The sequence below is a fragment of the Silurus meridionalis genome, chromosome 16 (genome assembly GCF_014805685.1).
Source record: "Silurus meridionalis isolate SWU-2019-XX chromosome 16, ASM1480568v1, whole genome shotgun sequence".
NCBI classification, from domain to species: Eukaryota; Metazoa; Chordata; class Actinopteri; order Siluriformes; family Siluridae; genus Silurus; species Silurus meridionalis.
The window spans coordinates 2350176-2375003 of record NC_060899.1 but is presented as its reverse complement, the minus strand read 5'-3'; positions in this window follow the sequence as shown (position 1 = coordinate 2375003).

Genomic DNA, 24828 nt, shown 5'->3' with positions numbered 1-24828 from the left:
TGTATATGAGAGAGTGTGAGAGAGAAAGAGGAAAAATAGAGAATGAGAGAGAGAGAGAGATTAAATGAGAACATTAGTTGAGACTGATGAAGACATGAGCGTGTATTGCATTCTCACAGAGTGACTGAGGGTTCAGGAGTGAGGCCTGATGGGACTCAGACAATGCCAACTCTTTTCCATTCATGTGATTGATGTGTGGGGGCATTCAGTGTGTGTGTGTGTGTGTGTGTGTGTGTGTGGGAAAGCTTGTAAAAACTTGTTGCCATGGTGAATGCTAAGATAGCTAGTCATGCACATATGTCCAGTGAAAGAGAGAGAGAGAGAGAGAGAGAGAGAGATGGACAGAGAGCAAAATATATAGAGGAAAAACAGAATAGAAAACACATGCATGTGCAAGTTTTAGTAGCTCTTTAGACATCAACTTTTATCTTTCTTTCTGTTTCTTTCACTCTTTTTCTGTCTGTCTATCTTTATTTGTCTGTCTTGCTTTCTGTCTATTACTCTCTCTCTCTCTCTCTCTCTCTCATTACATTTTTTCATTTCTGCTAGATGTGATTGGCCAGATGATACAAATAAGAAACTTTGAGAGGATCCTGACTCATCCTCATCCTGGTGTCATCTGGATATCCATCCATGAAAGCGTCACCATTGTTGAGGTTCTCCTTCCAGCCACATGGGTGTTGGTAAAGTCAGGTACTGATGTAGGTGATGTGATGGGGACTGGGGTGCAGTCAGTGTTGAGGTCAGAGCTCTATAGCAGGAGATCTTCCACTCCAGCCCATGGAAATAATGTCTTCATGTCTTCAGAGGCATTGTGAAGCTGGAACAGGTTTGGGTCTCTTAGTTCAAGTGAAGGCAAAATTTCATGCTACCAAATGCATCCAAAAATGTCCTACACATTCGTGTGCCTCCAACTTCGTGGTAACAGTTTCGAGAAGAACCACATATGGCTGGAAAAGTCTGTTGTCCCATTAGATACTGAATATTGAAATCGAATACATTCTCATATTCATTGCTCTCATTAGAATTCCTATGAGATCTTGTTGCTTCACACCCACACACACACACACACACACACACACACACACACTCTATCAGTTTGGGTCACAGACACCGATCGATCCTACAATGTGTCCTGTGCATGCAGACTTGTGTCTCTTCTCACCTCTCCTGGCCGTCTGCCTTGTCTCGTCTCAGCCTTGTCTCGTCTGCCTCCGGCCTGAGAAACAGATGCATAAAATCAAGCTGATGAGGAAAAGAAACTGCCGAAACTTTGATATTTAAATCCATCACTTCCATCACACATCTAGACCACAGAGTTCAAAGAGATGCTTCTTCACTTTCTTTCCTAATAAAATCTTATGTCCAGCTGAAACACTGGGTTCACACAGACATGTGGAAATGAGCAAACACAACAGCGGCAAGAGAAACCATCATCTTACCTTTAATGATAATATGATTTTATATATATATATAAAATTGAGTTTATTAATAGACAGACAGACAGACAGACAGACAGACAGACAGACAGACAGACAGATAGATAGATAGATAGATAGATAGATAGATAGATTGTCTTTTCTAAACTGCTGTCACAAGTTTGGAAGCACACAATTGTATAGGGTGTTTGTGGATGTGGTTGCAGGAAATGTTCCCTTCACTTGAACTAAGAGACACAAGAAAACTGTTTCATGACACAAAGCGAACTCCATGAAGATCTGCTGTATATGGGTTGGAGTGGAAGATCTCCTGCTATAGAGCTATAAACCCTATTGAACCCCTTTGGGATGTGAACAGAATGCATTCCAGGCATCCGCACCTACATCAGTACCTGACTTTACTAACACCAGTGTGGTTGAATACATCTCCACAAATCTAAACTAAATCTAGTGGAACATCTTCCCTAGAACAGTGGTGCTTATTATAAGAGCAAATGAAGACTAAATGTAGAATGGGATGATTAGAAAGAAGCACATACCTATCTAATATCAGGTCTCCAGAAACCTTTGTCCATTTGCTGTAGATAGTTAAGCTAGGTAGATAGTTATGCTTGATATTCTCTAACTTAAATATTAGCTCTTTCTAAAATACAGCTTGGCATGATGACACTGCAGACTCCTTCCATAAATGCTGAATTGAAACCACATGAGCATCCATCATATGAGTTGTTTCTACAATATAGAAACAATAATGTATCAGAGAAGAAACACACCTATAAAGCTGCTCTACTGTCAGAGCTGCTGTTCTGGAAAACTCATCAACCTCTGCCCAATCATGATCCAGATGCCCAAGTGTTCAGAAGTCGAGCAGCAGATGGATGCCACCAGAAAAGACACTGAGTTCTTCATGATGAATGGACTAATACATATTCATGATAAGGAAATCGGAAAAAATATTCATTTCCATGGCAGCGTTCGTCTCGTTTCTGTCTCGTTTCTGTCTTGTGCTAAGTCTTGTGTCTAACCCCGGTGTCCAGCTCAGGGCTTGTGCCGATTAAACTCTGCCACACAGACCTGAGAGGAGTTTCATAAATCCACTGTCTGCTTAGACGTGAGTGGCACAGTGACTAATGTTCCTGTCAATGGGTAATGTGTGTAATTATTTAACTGTGCATCGTTCTACACATGCTCCCGTGGCATTAATGAGCTTGTGGCCCATCTGGAGAAACTGGTTACGATTAGGTTTCTTATTTATTACTCAACCTGTGGAGATGTCTGATCTGGAGCCAACCTTCACCACATTGACAAAAAATATTGCGACATGACTTTCCCAGCCATATTAGGTTGTTCTCCAAACTCTGAATGTGGTAGCAATGACATTTTCCCTTTACTTGAGCTAGGAGATCCAAACCAGTTTCAGCATGTTCCTGTGCACAAAGCCAACTCTAAGAAGATATGCTTCACATGCTGACTTCATCTTAGGTCTCCTCAAATCTTTACCTAGATCAGTACCTTTACTAACAACCTTGTGGCCAGAATGATCAACGCAACAGTGAATAGATATCTGCATGTCACTCAGATATGGATGAGTCAGGTTCCTCTTGAGGTTTCTTCCTCTCAAGGTATCATCTGACCATTTCCAACCAGCTAGCTGTAATAAAAAATCAGTACCTGACTTTACTAACACACTGAATGAATCTCCACAAAATCCATTGGAACATCTTCCTAGAACAGTGGTGCTTATTATAAGAGCAAATGAAGACTAAATGTAGAATGGGATGATTAGAAAGAAGCACATACCTATCTAATATCAGGTCTCCAGAAACCTTTGTCCATTTGCTGTAGATAGTTAAGCTAGGTAGATAGTTATGCTTGATATTCTCTAACTTAAATATTAGCTCTTTCTAAAATACAGCTTGGCATGATGACACTGCAGACTCCTTCCATAAATGCTGAATTGAAACCACATGAGCATCCATCATATGAGTTGTTTCTACAATATAGAAACAATAATGTATCAGAGAAGAAACACACCTATAAAGCTGCTCTACTGTCAGAGCTGCTGTTCTGGAAAACTCATCAACCTCTGCCCAATCATGATCCAGATGCCCAAGTGTTCAGAAGTCGAGCAGCAGATGGATGCCACCAGAAAAGACACTGAGTTCTTCATGATGAATGGACTAATACATATTCATGATAAGGAAATCGGAAAAAATATTCATTTCCATGGCAGCGTTCGTCCCGTTTCTGTCACGTTTCTGTCTTGTGCTAAGTCTTGTGTCTAACCCCGGTGTCCAGCTCAGGGCTTGTGCCGATTAAACTCTGCCACACAGACCTGAGAGGAGTTTCATAAATCCACTGTCTGCTTAGACGTGAGTGGCACAGTGACTAATGTTCCTGTCAATGGGTAATGTGTGTAATTATTTAACTGTGCATCGTTCTACACATGCTCCCGTGGCATTAATGAGCTTGTGGCCCATCTGGAGAAACTGGTTACGATTAGGTTTCTTATTTATTACTCAACCTGTGGAGATGTCTGATCTGGAGCCAACCTTCACCACATTGACAAAAAATATTGCGACATGACTTTCCCAGCCATATTAGGTTGTTCTCCAAACTCTGAATGTGGTAGCAATGACATTTTCCCTTTACTTGAGCTAGGAGATCCAAACCAGTTTCAGCATGTTCCTGTGCACAAAGCCAACTCTAAGAAGATATGCTTCACATGCTGACTTCATCTTAGGTCTCCTCAAATCTTTACCTAGATCAGTACCTTTACTAACAACCTTGTGGCCAGAATGATCAACGCAACAGTGAATAGATATCTGCATGTCACTCACGGAGGTCTTGGGACGGAGCCGAGCACTCACGGAGGTCTTGGGACGGAGCCGAGCACTCACGGAGGTCTTGGGACGGAGCCGAGCACTCACGGAGGTCTTGGGACGGAGCCGAGCACTCACGGAGGTCTTGGGACGGAGCCGAGCACTCACGGAGGTCTTGGGACGGAGCCGAGCACTCACGGAGGTCTTGGGACGGAGCCGAGCACTCACGGAGGTCTTGGGACGGAGCCGAGCACTCACGGAGGTCTTGGGACGGAGCCGAGCACTCACGGAGGTCTTGGGACGGAGCCGAGCACTCACGGAGGTCTTGGGACGGAGCCGAGCACTCACGGAGGTCTTGGGACGGAGCCGAGCACTCACGGAGGTCTTGGGACGGAGCCGAGCACTCACGGAGGTCTTGGGACGGAGCCGAGCACTCACGGAGGTCTTGGGACGGAGCCGAGCACTCACGGAGGTCTTGGGACGGAGCCGAGCACTCACGGAGGTCTTGGGACGGAGCCGAGCACTCACGGAGGTCTTGGGACGGAGCCGAGCACTCACGGAGGTCTTGGGACGGAGCCGAGCACTCACGGAGGTCTTGGGACGGAGCCGAGCACTCACGGAGGTCTTGGGACGGAGCCGAGCACTCACGGAGGTCTTGGGACGGAGCCGAGCACTCACGGAGGTCTTGGGACGGAGCCGAGCACTCACGGAGGTCTTGGGACGGAGCCGAGCACTCACGGAGGTCTTGGGACGGAGCCGAGCACTCACGGAGGTCTTGGGACGGAGCCGAGCACTCACGGAGGTCTTGGGACGGAGCCGAGCACTCACGGAGGTCTTGGGACGGAGCCGAGCACTCACGGAGGTCTTGGGACGGAGCCGAGCACTCACGGAGGTCTTGGGACGGAGCCGAGCACTCACGGAGGTCTTGGGACGGAGCCGAGCACTCACGGAGGTCTTGGGACGGAGCCGAGCACTCACGGAGGTCTTGGGACGGAGCCGAGCACTCACGGAGGTCTTGGGACGGAGCCGAGCACTCACGGAGGTCTTGGGACGGAGCCGAGCACTCACGGAGGTCTTGGGACGGAGCCGAGCACTCACGGAGGTCTTGGGACGGAGCCGAGCACTCACGGAGGTCTTGGGACGGAGCCGAGCACTCACGGAGGTCTTGGGACGGAGCCGAGCACTCACGGAGGTCTTGGGACGGAGCCGAGCACTCACGGAGGTCTTGGGACGGAGCCGAGCACTCACGGAGGTCTTGGGACGGAGCCGAGCACTCACGGAGGTCTTGGGACGGAGCCGAGCACTCACGGAGGTCTTGGGACGGAGCCGAGCACTCACGGAGGTCTTGGGACGGAGCCGAGCACTCACGGAGGTCTTGGGACGGAGCCGAGCACTCACGGAGGTCTTGGGACGGAGCCGAGCACTCACGGAGGTCTTGGGACGGAGCCGAGCACTCACGGAGGTCTTGGGACGGAGCCGAGCACTCACGGAGGTCTTGGGACGGAGCCGAGCACTCACGGAGGTCTTGGGACGGAGCCGAGCATTCACGGAGGTCCTGGGGCGGAACGGAGCTCTCCTCGGGACACAGGAACGGAGCTGGACCCACCGGAAGGTTCTGGAGCAGAACGGAGAGCTCCTGGAGGTCCTGGAATGAAACAGAGCCAGCCTGGATCTCCTGGAGCACGGCGGAGATCCCTTGAGGACCTTCGGAGCAGAGCTGACCTGGAGGGCCTGAAGCAGCGTGGTAACCTCCTGAAGCTCTGATGAGGAACGGCGCTCAGCAGCGGGGAGAGGAGATGGAGATCAGCTGTGGTTATCCCGAGTTCCCTGGTGAGAAGCTGGAGGAACTGGGTGCAGGAGCTGAACTCGCCCGCCATCGTGCTCCACAGCTCTCTGGCAAGGGAGAGAGATTCCTCGGGTAGAAGAGACATGTGGAGGGCGATTTTCGCCTCTTCAGTGGGATAACCGCTGGGTTTAACTCACATATTGATCCACGCCTCAAAAATCCTCCATTCGGCTCTGTTGCCGGAGAAGCGAGCCGGGAGTCCTGTGACGTCATGAAGGGGGCGTGGCGCTGCCGAGCGTGCCCGAGAAGCGGCTGCGAAGCCCGGTTTTCCTGGGCGGAGCTTGGCTGCCGCTGACCGCGCTGAACGAACCCGACCTCCGAGACACGGCTCGCGCCGGGACCACGGCGTTAACCCGATCATGTCCTTTTCCTTTTTTTTTTTTTTTTTTTTTTTTTTTTTTGTCCGATATTCCTATTCAGGGTCCGTTATTCTGTTAGGCGTGGCACAGAGGCGGAAGCCGGAGTAACGGCAAACAGAGACTTTATTTGAACAAGGGCAGAGCCAACACAAAACACCCGCAGTTCGGGATAATCCGAAACGGAGCAGTTCAGATAATAAACATCCACGGTGCGTTATGGAGGAAGCGCGCACGGAGGGAAGCGACGGGAAGCGCCGGTAGTCCGAGGCGCTGGGGAAGCCGAACGCGCCGTGGAGTGAGCGAAGTCCGGGCGAAGAAGGCACGCTATGGAGAAGCACAAGCGCGAACACACACAGCCTGAACCTGCAAGACCACGCACGAACGTACAATAACGGACCCGGAATGTGGGTGAGTGAGTGGTTTATATGGTGGCAGGAAATGAGAGGATAACGTGCTTCAGCTGTGTGCGATTTGCGCTGCGTGCTTGGGAGCGGCAAAGGCAGCCTCTGAAGGAGGCGTGGCAGGCGGATTCCTGACACCTATAGTGTATTGTTTTCTAACAGTAACAGAAATAATACAAAGTATAAATGATAGACAACAATAGAATTTTAGCAACAATCCAAAAAATGGTAGATCATAAAACTATACAGAAGATTCAAAGAAATTCTTATTAAAAGGTCAATGTGACAGAAATCATACAGCTCTTCAATCCACCAATCACAGAGAACATTAAAACCACAGACAGGTGAAGTGAATAACATTGATTATCCTGTTACAATGGCACCTGTAATTGGGTGCGATATATATCTCAGGCAGCAGGAGAACAGTCGGCTCTCTGAGATGGAAAGATTATAGAGCATAAGGATCTTTGACAAGAAGCAAATTGTGTAGTCCAGAAGACTTGGTCATGGCTTCTCCTAAACAGCAGGTCTTGTGAGGTTTATCCAGGGGTTAATATCAAAAGTGCTCAGTCAGAAAACAACCAGTGGCCCAGCAACAGGTTCATGAGATTTCAAGGCTCACTGATGTGTGTGAGGAACGAATGTTATACCTTCTGGACTAAACCTACGGAAGATCTCCTGAAGCACAAATTGCAAAAAAAGTGAATGGTAGATAGGAGTCAGAACACGCAGAATAAAGCTTGCTTACTGTGTATGGAGCTGTGGTCAGAGAGGCCATGAAACTTGTACACCACTCAAAACTCCATGAATATGTAAGCATTAGAAGTGTACAACGGAGCAATAAAAGGAGGTAGTCTGGATGTGGATGAGCCATCAGATGAGAAAAGTAAAATAAATTTTACCACAATGCACTATAGGAAAAAGCTGAGCCTGTGGATGCAGTATGATGCTCTGGGTGATGTTCTGTTAAGCAACCTCAGATCCTGGCCTTCATGTTGTTTTCTGCACACTGCTAAACCTGTAGTATTAGGTAACAGTGTTCCCCAATGGCAGTGGCATCTTTCAGCACCTTCATACACTTCAAACGTTGTTCCAAAGCAGCTTGGGGAAGGAGTTTAAGGTGTTGACTCAGACTCCAAATTCCTCAGATCTTTGGAATCTGGAGGAATTGTGGGATGTGTTTATAAAAATAGAATAAATCAAAATAATGCAATACACTTTTTCATGATTTTGATTCTATTGTCACATTAAATGAATTAAAATACAATTAAATAAATGGTTCAAATAGTTCTCATATGTTAGACCCCATTTGGGTACTACAGATGTGTATGTAAGAGTGTGTGTGTGTTACATTTAAATATAAAATTTTCTAAAGATATGATCTCAACTGTTCTACTATTTCAGCACACTATAACTATATCTTCACTCCTTCTATCCTTCATTCAGTCATTCATATTTTTTTTTCAATGTTTTATTTTACTGCAAGTTGTATACTGCATATAACCATGTTTTGAAAAAAAAAAAATCTTGAATCTATACTGCTATCGTTAGCCGCTAGTCACTTCCTGTATAGCGGCTATCGCTAGTGCTATTGATTCTTTCGCTTTTTTATGCACATTCAAAAAAAATTGCATTTCCGGTACGGAGTAAGTAGCCACAGTGACACTGTGCTCACTCTAGTTTTGTTTTTATACCCCTGGCCTATGTTTTAAAGTTTAAAAAGACTCTTTTAAAGAATGGTCAAAGGGCTTAATGTGTGAGGCGGAGATAAACAAACTTGCGGTTCGCTACTTTATATACGTTCCTAAGGAAACTCAGATTTCATCTATGTTCCGCATGTAAAAAGGATTGCATTCGGTACGCGTGTTAACCGAAAGCCCTGTACCGAAAAATTTCTGTAGAAATACGTGTACCATTACATCACTATTACACATCATTATATAAAGTTTGAAAGTTGTATATTTATATGTACATATATGTGAAGTGTAGCAAATCAATGTCCATTCATGGCCAGGAATCTAAAGAACAAGAACTGTTGAGACTCTTTGAGGGGGAGGGGCATATCAAATTTTCCCTGTCAATCACAGCAAACCTAGCCAATCATGAGCAACTGTAAGTTGCAGAGTATGCAGAAGAAGGCAGATAGCTCTTTGTGTGGGAACTGAAAAAGATCAAATGTGAGAAAAGGATAACGATTTTCAACATTTTTATCTTAACACTGATGCAAGCGCACATTTTTTACTGGTACACCTGAGAAGCTCCAGAGCAAAAATACAGAAATTTGCTCTTTGTCAATGACCACAAATTAATCTTTATGTATTGTTTTTTTCTGTAAGAAAAAAAAAAAAATTGAGTTCTTTGTTCATCCTCTGATTCATCCTACACAAATCCCGCCACAAAGAATAAAAATCCCCTGAAGAATCGGAACCTCCTCCCTCTCTTTCCTTTACTAATGCTTTTACCTTCCTCCAAGTCCAGGCCGAGATGAAAGATAGCATGATCTCTCTATCGTCCCTCCGTGAGTAACGAACTGTTTAGCCCTCGTTGATCTATCAAGATTGCGCGAGTGTTGTCTGACCTTAATTTCTCTTCTCCCGAGGCCTTAATGCAGGTGATTAATTATAATGTTTTTATTAGTATTATTTTTCATATTAGTAACTAATTTCCTCACAATGTAGTCATCGCCAGGCGTGAATCATTAAGGGAGATCGCATTAGATAGCAACCTGGGAGGGGTCATGCTTCCTCTGCAAATAAAATGAAAAGCCTGCACTCTCAGTGTCACAGGGGACGCGTTAATAAATGAGTTCTGTGTAAACAAGCTAACAAACGGCCGCGATTAGCGAAAACACTGCGATTTCAAGCCAAACATATTGATTCTTTTTCTTTTTCAATCAAGAGTCATGCAGCGCAAGTTGATGGAAAACTCAAGACACGCTTCAACAGTTGGGTTTATCAGACACGTTTTGCCTTGAAATCCTGAAATAATTTAATAGTGTCTTATCAAGGATTCTTCCAGTGAAAGATAAGTGGAAGATAAGACGTGAGCATAAAACAGGAAATATGTGACGGAGATAAAGAAAAATGTCAGTTCATAAAACTTCAAATCGCACCAAACCCACCCTGATCTTCAGTTTTCATTTCGTCTTCATTGTCTCATTCTACAGAGTCTCCAGTGCCATAGCATTATGAATAATTATTCACTAATACCTGACTTACTTGAAATATGAGCTCAGGAATATAATAATCATGAAATAATCAGGTGTTAATATTAACTATGGTGTTTTTTTGATTAATACATTGATCAGATAAATATATAGACATTTTATTTTTTGTAAAGAATAAACCGTTTAACAAAAAAGATGAATCTTTGTCAAAGTTAACAATCAAGTGAAGTTTTTACCAGAGTACATACAGGTGTAAAGACAAATGGAAATTTGCTAAAAAGCATCCAAATCTGCAAAGATAGATAGATAGATAGATAGATAGATAGATAGATAGATAGATAGATAGATAGATAGATAGATAGATAGATAGATAAAATTCCAAACGTTCCAATTTCTAGCCACATTAAACTGCCCCTTCTGGGCCCTTGGGCAAGGCCCTTGACCGGATTGCTGCTAAGTTGTATGAATGTAAGTTGCTCTGGATAATGGCATAATGTAAAGTCTCCATTCCCTGTAGCCACAGCTGCACCACCCACATACATCATCTCTAACAGAAGCAACGATATTACCCTCATCAAATGTCCGCGGGTTTTCCTGCAATTTTTTAGTACTTATTGGATTCTCTGACTATGGAAACTCTGGGATTACAGTTTTCCTGGGAATAAAAAAAAAAAAAAAAGGCAAATTGAGTGTTTCTAAAAACGCTGAGCAACTGTTTTATTCGACCTCACAATGTCCAGGTTTTCTTGAAAAGTCCTAATTTTGTAAATGTCCTCATGAGTGTATCTGCAACCAAATCAATTTCTTCTCCTCTGTCAACCGCTATGGAATAAAATAAAATACAGCAAATGTATATTTGAGTTTAGTTAATTTGCTACAGATGCAGTTTGTGAGCTCTGACTAGTGTGCTCTCTGACCATCCAATCAAAGGACATGAAAATGCAGACATTATTGTATATCTGCTAGATTGAGTCAACAACTCGCAATCTAATTGGTTAAAGCAACAGTTTCATAAACATAAACATAAACTATTGGAAACAGTAGACCTAAGAGAAAAGTTATGAAATAAAGAGAATAGACGATTTGGAATAATTTAATACATATTTATGAAGAAAAAAAAAAAAAGATTAAAACCTAAGTCAGTGATTCTGACCCTGATGGCCTGCCACTAGTTCTTAAGGTTTTTTTAGGGGGTAAATGACTAACTTTGTACATTTATGTATTTTATGTCACATGGCCTATATAGCTGTAAGCAGTGTTTGAATTGAGTCAAGTCTTATGGGGGTCCACAGTTGTTGTGTAATTCATATCATTTTAACTAAAATAATCTAAGTCTATCTTTAACTTGCCATGGGGGTCCCGAATGCCTTATGGGTGGTTCCAAATCCCCCCAGCACCCCCTCAATGGCTGCAAGTCATGACTACATTTATGCAATTTGGCAGGCACTCTTATCCAGAGCAATTTACAATTATAAATGAGCAGCTGAGGCTTTAGAACCTTGCTTAAGGGCCCAGCAGTGGGATTTAACCTCATGACCTTCTGAAAAGTCAGTGGAGTTTATATTAAAGCCAAGTCAATGTAGGATGCATAGGCTTTATGGAATTTTTGTGATTTTAAATTTATGTGAATCAATCATAATTACTAAAAACGTTCTCCATAAAAGCATAACAAAAATGTGCGGAAATTTCTGAAGTATTCCTGAGGTTCTTCAAATTCAGACAAATGATTTGTATCACTGATATAAATTGGTTATGTGTGTTTTTGTACAATTAAAAAGGGCCATAAATTTGGTTCAGTCTGTGCACAAATCAATAGATGTAAAACACACACCCACACACATCCAGAGGACGTGATTTGGGCCCTTTTGAGTAATAAAAAGCAGAAAACAGCTGTGTGGGCATGTGAGTGCGCTCATGCATTTGGCAATTTCGGATGCCAGATCATCTTTTCCCTAATCAGAGATGCATTTTAGAGCCGTAGTTAATTATAATGCCGCCTCAGGCAGGACGTCAGTTTGCTGTTCAAACTGTAATCGAATGCATTTTCACCGGCCCCGACTCGGCCTCCGAGCTCCAATCAGCATGTTTATTTCTTTTTTCTTTTTTTTTACAGTTTTTTTTTTTTTTTTAACGGAAAAAGATTGTGTTTTAAGGCGTTCACTTCGGCGCAGACGTGTAATTTCTCCTCATTTTTTTCTTTTTCTTACCGAATGAATCTTTAAACTGTGTCGGAAAAAAAATGTTCTAACGATTTTTGCCGCTTCTTTTACTTCGCTGTGAATTGATGGACATATCAGGGTTTGTCTGCTCAGTTTTCAAAGGAAAAAAATATATTTGTTTGTGCAATATGTTATATATCTTTAAACAGTCCTCAGATTATTTATTTCGGATGAACTTTTGGATGAACACTTAACAATCCTTATTTCTCCCCTTTCTTTTCTTTGGATCTGCTCTATTCATTCCTCAATTGGAGACACTTCACGCAGCTGGAAATGGTTCTTCATCAACAACCTAAATATCCATGAAGTTTCTGAGCAACTCAAAAAAGATTGAATCTGGATTGTAAATTCATATCAACAGTCTGCTATATAGATTCAGGGCCACAGTTTCCATGAACAGTTTTGCATTTCAGCACCAATCACTGAACAGCGCCTCAACAATGATGGAACTGGTAATGAGGATGGATTCCTTTTTGAGGTTGGTTCTACTCAAGGTTTCTTCCTCATGCCATCTCATGGAGTTTTTTCCCACCACAGTTGCCACTAGCTCACTCGTTAGGGACAAACTTACAATTATAAGAAACAAACACAAGTTTAGACCTACTTTATCTCTGTATATCTAATTGGAGACAATGTCCATTTTTAAAAAGCACTCTATAAATAAAAATGAATTGAGCTACTAGATAAATCCTTCCACACTCATGTGGAAAATCGAGTCTAGGAAAAATAGACTGCAATCGACAGCAATCATTGTGATTTTAGACAAAGGAGCAATTGCCCTAAAGGAAATTACAGTTTCTCAAACACCAACAAAACCCCCACAACCTTTGCTTTACATGTAAACTCAATAATAGGTTATAATCAATTCTTCTTTTAGCAGCAGAGCGAGCTGCCTTCTGCAAATCGATCTGCACTGAAATGTGAAGAACTGATCCTATAATCAAGATGGACGACTTCCTGACACCAGACACTCTAATTAGATACATAAACGAAAAGTTCTTATCTACTATATTATCTATATTATTTACTGTATGGTTCACATAAACCACAATGAAGTAAAATTCTCAGAACCTGTTCCAGCATGACAATACCCCTGTACACAAAGCCGGCTCCATGAAGATCTGCTTTGCATAGGGTGGAGTGGAAGTTTTCTCGCTATCTAGCTCAAACTCTATTGAACTTTTGGGTGAATATGAAAGCTGGTGGCACCCCAGGAACCTCCTGGCCTTCTCACCTACTTCAGTACCTGACTTTACTCACACCCTTGTAGCTGAACGAATCTCCACAAAATCTAGTGGAACATCTTCCCAGAAGAGTGGAGGTTATAATAAAAGGCTAAATGGGAAATGGGATGTTTAAAAATAAGCAAATTTTTAGTATTTATAGTATTTATAGATAGTATTTAGTATTTTAGTATTTATACAGTTACAGTTTTGGTCTGGACGAGAACCTGATTTTGATGAAAAAAAAATATTTTCCTGCTCCCACTTTTGTATGAAGCAGATATTATTAAATTAGTCATGATAAGCATCTCTCTGCACATTAACGCTGGTCACCTGGTCTTAAGTACGGTATGTGATTTTTGAGCATCTCATTCCACATTTAGTCCCAATTTGCTCATAAAATTCCCTCCACTCTTCTGGGAAGATGATCCACTAGATTCTGGAGTGTGTTTATGGATATTTGTGTTCATCAGACACAAGGGTGTTATGAAAGGCAGGTACTGATGTAGGTGAGGAGACCTGGGGTGCAGTCAGTGTTCACATTCATCCCAAAGGTGTTCAGCAGGGATGAGATCAGAGCTCTATAGCAGCTAGATTTTCCTCTCCAAAAGCATGTAAACCAGATCTTTAAGGAGCTCACTTTGTGCACAGGGGCATCGCCATGCTGGAACAGGTTTGGGTTTCCAAGTTCAAGTGAACGCAAAATTTAATTATAGCGCCATCTAAAGACGTCCTGTACAATTGAGTGCCTTCAGATCTGTGATAACAGTTTGGAAAAGAACCACATATAGCAGGAAAGTGTATACATCAGTACCTGACTTTTGTAAAACCATTGTGGCTGATGAACAGAAATACCCATAAGCTCACTCCAAAATCTAGTGGAACATCTTCCCAGAAGAGTGGAGGGAATTATAAAAACAAATTGGGATTAAATGTGCAATGGGATGCTCAAAAATCACATTTCATACTTATGACGAGGTGACCCAGTATTTTTGGCAAATGGTGTTTGTGTGTGTGTGTATGTATGTATATATATATATAAATTAGATTTGTTTTTTTTGGTATTTTGGCAGATTCAAACAAAATACCCAAAAAGCTACTTTTGGAAAGACTGGAAATAAATAAATGGGGAAAGCAAATTGTTGTACAGTTTTCAGAAATGCTACAATAAGCATTTATTGTCTCTCGAATTCGAATTTGAGAAAACTCAAAGATAAATGCTTTCTGTGTTCCGGGATGCTGAGTGGGGAAAAGAAAACAGCATATTGGAGCATTTGTACTATTCATAGAGGCTAAAGTGTGTGTGTGTGTGTGTGTGTGTGTGTGTGTGTGTGTGTGTGTGTGTGTGCATGTGGTGTTTAACTGTCCTGAGAAATATTTTGAAAGGTAATAAAAAAATTAATTAATATATAAAAAAACACCACTGGTCATTTGCACAATCTGTTTCCCTCAGGAATGCGGTTGCTAAATAGTAAATAATTAGAAATGGGAAACTTCAAGTAAATTCGCTATGGATGGAGATTTTATTATATTAAAAAAAGGCAAGATTTAAAGCTCACAGGACAGCGTTAACGTGCTGAGAAATCCTTTAGCGTGACTAATTATATAATCTCTGCTTCATGAAAAACAGAAGGGGAAAAAAAATTTTTATTTTCATCAAAATCAGGCTCTCGTCCCAGCCAAGACTGTTAACGCTGAGTTTCTGTGACAAAAAAAATACACTAAACTTTGTGGATGCTTTAGCATAAGATTGATATGAGATCATTTTTGAATTTTCTGTTCCACATTTAGTCACATAAGCTCCACTCTTCTGGGAAGATTCTTGTGTAGATTCATTCAGCTACAAGGGTGTTAGTAAAGTCAGGTTCTGATGTAGGTGAGAAGGTGAGGAGGCCTGGGGTGCAGTCAGTGTTCACATTCATCATACAGGTGTTTAATCTTCATGGATCTTGCTTTGTCTCCTGCTATAGAGCTCCAACACTAATAAACACCTTTGAGATGAACTGCACTCCAGTCCTCCTCAGTTACATCGGTACCTGACTTTACTAACACCATCGTGGCTAAATAAATGTCCACAATAATCTTCACAAGATTTAGTGGAACGTCTCCCTGGAAGAGTGGAGGTTATTATAACAGCAAACAGGAACTGAATGTAGAATGTGATGTTTAAAAAGAATTGCATACCAATCTGATGGTCAGGTGTCCACAAACTTTTGTAGGTACAGTGTAGCTCCTGTTTACGCAGACCACGATGTGCAAAATGCTGGAAATGTCATGTTTCATTAAAATTTTAAACAAGAATTATCTTAAAACAATAGCACTTTTCTTCAGAAGATGTTTACAATATTCACTTTTCAGTGGCAAGATCGCAATCTTGAACTCTCTGAACTGAGACATCAATCATAACTGTCAGACTTTTTTGTTTGTTTTTTTTTTTATATAATTTTTCATCTTATCCTTAATCTCAATAACCGAAACACCAAAGCAATAACTAAAACATTCTGAACACTGACCTGCCATTTTATTACAAACTACACCATGAGAATATTAAGTAGACCCCACATTGCTTTTAAAAAAGTCTGGATTCAACATGGCTTGGATTTCTGAAGGTTGAGGAAACATTGCTTTTGGATTTTGGTCTAGGTTGTGGAAGTTCACTACAGTACACAGAAACCATTATTATGGTCATGAAAACAAACTGAAATTAGTTATAATTCTGGATAAAACCAGTAGACAATGGAACAACAGTGGCTATTAGGGTCAGCATCAATACACATTACTCAGATTGTACATTCAAATGATGCTCTATTATTATATTCTTCTTCTTCTTCTTCTTCTTCTTCTTCTTATTATTATTATTATTATTATTATTACAGCACCAGCATGTTTTAAGAAGACGTTCCCCACAGCATTATATTACCCCCACCAGCCTGAACTGTTCACATAAGCCAGTTTGGGTTTATGGATCCATAATGTTGACAAGATCTTCGAGATTAATGGTGCTAGCTGTTGCTATTCTGACCACGTCCGCTACCACGTGTGCGATTTTATCACGGACAGCAAGTTAGAACAAAGTGCAAATGTAAAATTCTTCATGAAACTCAAGCCATAGAGACGTTTGACATGACATACGGTTGACAACCTGCGATGTCGCAACGAGTCGTTCGAGGTGTTTTGAGTGGCTTCAAGAGCGGAAGAACATCACTGGAAGATGACGAAAAAACGGGGAGACCTTCAACGAGCTCAACCCCTGAAAAATGATAAAACCGGTAACATTCGGCATTCCGCACCCACCATACTCGCCAGATTTGGCGCCTATGGACTTCGCCCTCTCCAGAATATGAAGATGCTGTTTAAAGGTCTTTGTTTTGACAGCTTTGCGGAGATCCGGCAAAAGGTGCTTGACACGCTTCGAAAAGAAAACTTCCGGGACACATTCAGAAGTGGCAGGAACGCTGGGAGCCCTGTATTATTGTGCAAGGGGACTATTTTGAAGGTGATAGTGTGTAATTATAGATAAATAAAGTACTTTCTTATGAACAGAGCGAGTCTCGAAACTTTTGATATCATCTTGTACTTGATGTCGGCTTAGAAGGTATAAGAATGCCAAAATGTTCCACCAATGAAAACATTCCACACAGCATTATGACACCCCCACCAGCCTGAACTGTTCTCATAAGTACTGTTAATTCCATTCATTCATTTATTTATTTATTTATTTATTTATTTTTTAAACTACCTTAGCTATTGCTATTTGTCATTATGGCATTTATCAGATGATTTTCCAAATTTGAACAGCCCAGGTATGCAGCCTTATATTTAGTGTACATTTATGGCATTTGGCAAATGTTTTTATCCAGAACAACTTACATTTATGTCATTCATACGGCTGAGCAAGTGGTGGTTGCTCAAAAGCCCAGAAGTGGCAGCTTGGTGTGGCTGGGATTTGAACTCACAGCCTTATGATTCAAAGACAAATGCCTTCCACTATTCTTCCACCTCCCTGATGAGATACATGGTCTCCTCAAGATCTTTGTGCATTTTGGGATGCTATTTAACTCATACAGGGTGTAAAGATTGGTAAGTTGAGGTAACGAAACGTTCCTTTCAGCTCAAACCATTGAAAAGCCTTTGGATTTTTTATTGCTAGTTTCAAAAAAGGTAGCCAGCTTCTAATTATGGCACATAATCAGGCTGGCTCGGTTGGCTTGGCTACAAAATAGTGTTAAAAATTTAATTAGCAGGAATGTTGAAGCTTTGGAAGTTCAGCAGAGATACAGAGATAAAAAGATCTGGATAGAGCACATAGTTTGTTTTTAGCAAACGCTAAATCCCACTGCACCACTATGAGAATGCTATTGTGAGTCATGTAGGATAAACCAAAGTGTTGTCTAGCATTCCAATGAGTTAAAGGATTTCTGAAGACCTGAAGTTTATAAATAGGCTTTATACTGTATAACTGCTATTTGAACATTTTTGACAATTTGAGTCCCCTAGTGAAGGGGAAAAGCCTGGAAATTACATTTGTCCATATAGTATATGTTTAAACTACATATATGGCGATGTAGCATCGCTTCACGTAGCACTTCAGGTAACTCCAGAAATAACAAGTTCTTTTGTTCATGGAGGATAAACACCTTAACTAAAATAAACCAAACCCATTTTCACCATTTTGAAGAAAATTATGTTTCAGAAGAAAGAACATAAGCAAAGAGAGATAACAAAAAGCTTAAAAAAAAAATCATTCCGTCACACATGACCGCTTCATAACGTTATTTCTGCTACGACAGAAAACATAGCAGCACGAGAAGTCAGGAGAAGAAGCAAGGCTAAACAAATGAAAAATCCAAACTGGATAAAAATATACGACTTATTCAAACCATCATCAAGAAATCAGAAAGAAAGAAAAAAGATTCCCAGCCTGTTTAATTTATTTATTTGTTTATTTATTGACTAGCAGCTCTCAAACAACTTGAAATAAACAGCTAAACACTGTGAAATATTCATTTCTCGATAAAAAAAAAAGGCCACGCGCTCTTAGATTGAGCGTGGCGTATTCGAGCTCGTGAGGTTATTTCACAGAGGTCCTGTCATCGTGCCCTCGGATCTCCTTCGGTGTCGAGCTCATGCATATTAAAAACGTGCAACACAGCCAAAGCATTAAAGGCGGAAATGGCAGACAGAGGATGTGCGATCCTGAATTTGACAAATCCAGGTCATCGCTTGAACCCCACGGCTCTTGTATGAGTTTAATAAGTTCGCCGTGACCCAAAGCGTCAATCATGAAATTGGCGCCGCGATGTATAGCAGTCGTCCAATAAGAGACCGGTAATGAGTTTCGTCCACCTTCGCTTTCTTCTGTCATTACGTACGTTTTGTGTATGCAGTGTGTATGCAGTGTGTACGCCGTGTTCGCCGACCTGTGCTGAAGCTCGTGTAACACGTCGGTTTTAATAACCATCTCCTCCTCTGCATTTCTCACACACTTCTTCTTCACTTTAATCTTCCTTGTAGACATGTCTGCTCCAGCATTCTCTTTTGTAAAACCATTCCCTCCTCCTCTTCTTCCTCCTCCTCCTCCTACATTGGGTTATTATTATTGAGGTTTTTTCCAAGATGTTTTAAAAGGTGTGTTCGCACCTGCGAGAGCTTTCTGTCCAGACAATAGGAACTGATTTGCAGTAATTACACTTTGTCTGAGGAGCTGGTGAATATTAGAGCTTTACTATGAGTCTGTGTGATAAAAATGTTTCAAAAAGTTCGAGTTTAAGTAAAGGAACACAAGGCTAGTTAGAAATCTTGGTTTTATTGTTTGATAAGTGCGTAAAATGACAAGAAAGTGTTTTCAAAATATAAAGGATTTATACCTTATACTTGCCACATGTACATTACAGGATAGTGCAATTCTTTTTTTGCATATCCCAGTGATGTTCGAATATATATATATATATATATATATATATATATATATATATATATATATATATATATATATATATATTTATTTATTTATTTATTAGGGTTATTTATTTTTAAGTAAATTTATTTTAACTGCACTAATTTTATTAACGCGCAATTATTGCAGTGCGCATTTTTGTTTGACGATCTTAAGTACAAATATGAATAAGAATTATTATAATTTTATATATATATATATATATATATATATATATATATATATATATATATATATATATATATATAAAATAAACTCCACTGAAAATCCCTAATAACGCAAACGCACGCAGCAATTAAAACCGTCCGTGTGGAAACTTAGCAAAAGTTCTGTTTGGTGTCCTGATGATTACCTTCATTAAAAACACCATAATTACTTTAGAACTTTTTTGTCTTCATGCTTCATGTTAAATTTGGTTTCACCAATAATAAACACACATTTGCATAAAGCATCAATATTTGTTCCTAGACATGTTGCTCTAGGAAGCTTGCAAAAATTGGAAGTCGAAACCACTCAAAACTATTGTTTCTCAAGCTCTGCCCCTTTGTTACAAACATCCAATTACAATTCTTGTAAGCTATATGGACTAGCCATATGTGGCTCTTTTCCAAGTCCTACCCACAAAGTTGGAGGACCAAAATTGTACAGGATTCCTTTTGATGCTGTAGCATAAAACTTTCGCTTGAACTAGGAGACCCAAACCTGTTCCAGCATGACAATACCCTTGGGCACAAAGCCAGCTATATAAAGATACATGGGTTGGAGTGGAAGATCTTTGGGATTAATGTGAATGCTGACTGCACCCAGGCCTCCTCACCTCACCTACATCAGTACCTGCTTTTACCCTTGGTGCTGAATGAATCTCCATAAAATCTAGTGGAACATCTTTCCAGAAGAGTGAAGATTATTATAACAGCAAATGAGGACTAAATGTGGTATGGAATCTTCTTAAACGCAATCTATTCTTATGCCTAAGTTTCCAGAAATATTTGTTCATACAGTATATGTATGAGCTTGAAAGGTCAACCACTTTATACAGACCCCCGGGCTCATCTCGGGTTCCGTTCTCCTAGGGGTGTATTGTTGGCTCAGTAGAACACGATTATGTTGCTCTAGGAAGTTCATTCGCTCAGGAGACGACTTGACAAAAGTTTTTTCTCGCCTTGTTTAGTGAACAGATTTTGTGCCTGGATTATAATTTTTTATTCATATTTGCCCCAGTGAACAACAAGACATAGCCAATAAACCCTTCTGTAGAACTCTTGTTTGAGGGTGTGAATGAAGACTTTTTTTTATCTGTTTTAAACCCTTTCAAATGAGTTTTACTACAGGAACAATTGAATATTAGTTTTACGCATTATTATAAGCCTGCGCTTTTCTCAGGGCTGCTGTTCTAGAAACAACCTCCGACCAATCAGATTCACGAATTTGCAGATTCGTATTTGTATAATGTATGCTAAATATATAACCTCACTAGATAGGTGGTAGCTCAGTGGTTAAGTCACTGAACTTTGGATTCAAAGGTCATGGGCTCAAATCGCTGACTCTACTGGGCCCCTGAGCAAGGCCTCTAACTTCATAGCTGCTCAGTTGTGAGAATGAGTTAACTCTATGTTGCATTGAATAAGAGCATCTGCTAATTGTTGTAAATGTAGCTCAGTGTTTTTTTGGCTTCTGGATAAGAAGGTCACAGGTTCAAAACCCAGCAACACCAAGCTGCCACTACTGGGCCCTTAAGCAAGAAACCTTAACAGTAAAGGCATCTGCCAAATTGTGTAAATGTTAAAAGATGTATTTGTTGATTCAGTGATATTTTCTCTAAGGAGAATTGAGTTTGTCTTTGTTTAACCTTTATGGAAGGAGTCTTCGGTTTCGGTGCTTTGTAACTGAAGCTTATTGGAAGCTTATGCTTAATACCTTTGATATACAGACAATTTTTTAAGGAGAATTAAGTTTGTATGTTTGTTTAAACTTAATGAAAGTCTTCAGGGTCAGTGCTTTGTAACATGAATCAGAAAGGTTTTACAACATCTTCAGGACTTCAGGCTCTTACCAGATTCCAGGACGTTATACGTAACTGTTATAGGTCCCCTTTTAAAGCCTAGGGACATGCAATGAGTGTGTGGAGATTTGCATTTAATGCTCATATCCAGACCGACTTACAGCTGAGCAGTTAAATGTTAAGGGCCTCGCTCAAGGGCCCAGCAGGTACTGGGATTTGAACTTTGACACATTAACGAGGTGCTATCAAAAAGGAATGAGACTAGTTTTGTAACCTGCCAACAGATGGCAGCACATGGTGCTATTCTAACCATGTGCATTACCACGTCTGCGATTTCATCACGGACAGCGTGTTTAGGACCCCCTGTCACCTCACACGTGAGTTTCTTGTTGGAAACTTACTCACCAGACTCACTCAGACCCTACTCACCAGATTTGGATCCTGCGGACTTTCCCCTTTCCTTAAAGATGAAGATCCAGCACAAAGGTTGTCGTTTTGACACCATTGTGGAGATCAGGCGCAATCACAGAAAGTGCTTGAAATGCTTCGAAAAGAAGACTACCAGGACACATTCCAGAAGTGGCAAGAACATTGGGAGAACTGTGTTGTTGTGCGAGGGGGCTATTTTGAAAGTGTTAGTGTGTAAATGTGAATAAAAAAGTGCTTTCTTGTAAACAGAGCGAGTCTCGAAACTTTCTGATAACACCATTATTCAAACAACAATAGTCATATACAGTAATAAAAGGGGGAAAACTCACAAATTAGTTAAATAAACTATAACAGTATCAGTAACAGAGGTGAAAAGCAAAGGTGGACTCTATGACGGTGCCAAATCAAAGAAAGGATTGAACTTTTTCCCTGCCTACATACAAACTATCCTACCTAAAAATACAGCATGTTTCACTCACCTCTAACCCAGTGTATCTAGACAGTAACACAATGGAAAAGGACTGTAGAGGCGAGCCCAAAATACATTTCCACACAGGGCGCTTGGGGGAAAGTATGCGCAACAGGTTAATGGTAGAGGTGAAGGGGAGATACTGAGGAGAAATTGGCAACTAGCATCTAGCATTCTACTAACATTCAACTAACAATAGTCTTGTGTACAGACAGACTTTACAGTATTAAAACACACCACAGTGCAATCGGAAAGTATTCACAGCGCTTCCACATTTTGTTGTTACAGCTTTTTTCCAAAATGTATTCAATTTATTATTTTCCTTAAAATTCAACAAACAGAACCCCATAATGACAATGTAAAAGAAGTCTGTTTGCAAATTAATTTAAAATAAAAAACAAACAAAAAAATGTGTACATATTGTAAATATTCACAGCTTTTGCTGTGACACTCAAAATTGAGCCCAGGTGCATCCTGTTTCCACTGATCATCCTTGAGATGTTACTACAACTTGATTGGAGTCCACCTGTGCTAAATTCAGTTGATTGGACATGATTTGGAAAAGCACACACATGTCTATATGAGGTCCCACAGTTATCAGTGCATGTCAGAGCACAAACCAAGCCATGAAATCCAAGGAATTGTCTGTAGACCTCCAAGACAGGATTGTATCGAAGCACAGATCTTGGGATGGGGTCAGAAAAATGTCTGCAGCATTGAAGGTCCTAATGAACACAATGGCCTCCATCATCTGTAAATGGAAGACATTTGGAACTACCAGGACTCTTCTTAGAACGTAGCCACCCGGCCAAACTGAGCGAACATCGCTGAAAAGATCTGAAAATGGCTGTGCACCGACACTCCCCATCCAACCTGATGAAGCTTGTGAGGTTCTGCAAAGAACAATGGGAGAAACTGGCAAAAAATAGGTGCCAATTTGGAAGCATCAAACTCAAGAAGACTTGGGGCTGTAAATGGTGCCAAAGGAACTTCAACAAAGTATTGAGCAGAAGCTGTGAATACTTACAGTATATACATGTGTGTTTTTGTTGTTTTTTTATTTTAATAAATTTGCAAAGATTAAAAAAAATATATTAATGTGGATTTAATAGCTGTTTTTTCACTCCACAATGACTGGCATGGGAGAAGAAATTTATATAATCGCAGATACACTTATAATGATATTTACAAGACGGAATATTGGACATCGTGAGAAAAAGGTCGACCAAAACAGTTCAAAACAGTTGCTAAGCTTTTTCATGAACCTGTCAGGGTCTTCCGGGGCACACGGGGCGCGCATTTCCGTGTCTGCATTCCCGCACCTCCCGGTATTCAAGGTCACCGAAGACATTAGCTCGGGGCTAGATTACCTCACCGGCTTCCAATAGTCGCTGGGATTATTATTGCCACCCTGCCTGCTCTGGATTCTGTTCCTAATCCTAATCCTGAGCCCTGTTCTGCTCTGCTTCTGGTTTTGAACTCTGGACTGGTTTTTGGTTTGTGTTTCTGGCTTCTCTGTATTGCTCTGTTTGCTGGCTTTGATTTTTTTGGACTGTCTTTTTGGTTTTGGTTTTGTCTCTCCCTGCATCGCCCTGTTTGCCTGTGTTTTGACCATGGACTGTTTTTGGACTTTGTTTTTGCCTTGCCCCTTTGCTCAGTTGCCTTATATCAAAGCCTGTTTTCTCCATACCCCTGCGGCATCCTGCATTTGGGTCCTCACTCATCTAGTCACCCGCAGTTTCTGACAGAATAATCTTCACCATGTCCCCTGCGTTACTGACACAACCGTTTATACTTTTGTGTTTTCTTTCCTGTACAATTTGCACAAAAACACACAATTCACCTGAATTTCAAATCCTCACGAAAATGCACAAAAATGCAGGGATCATTTGATGAGGTAAATATCTATGCTTCTGCTAGAGATGATGTATGCAGGAGGTGCAGTTGTGGCTACAGTGAAAGGAGAAGTGTTGAATTGGGTTTATTGGGTTTTTTGCTTTAGTGATGACGTTCATTCTCACTGTATGAGATCCTGTTTGTGATGCAGCGCTCTGTTTTGCTGCACTTGTCTATAATACTGATGCTTTCTGTAGATGTTGAGTCATAATGATGGCATTAAGAGGTGGATTCAGCCTTGGGGTCCAGGGCACAGCAGTAATAGCTTGGTAGTGGGATTTGACCTCCTGACCCTCCAGGGCACCATTTTAAGCACCGAGCCACCACTTCCCATTTCACAAAGATTTAGAAAATAATAATATAATAATCATCAGCATATTATTATTATTATATAATCAGCAAATAAGAGAAAAAAACTCTTATTGCTAAACAGCACCGTCTCATTACTGATTATTTTCCCACAACATTTTATTCCTTACTTTATTTCAAGTTAATAAGTGCAACTGGTTGAAAGATTTGTAAATGCACGCAATTGATTTCCAGCCCTTGATAAGCATGCAAATTTAGATAACGTTCAAACAAGTGCCCCCGAGTAAGCCGA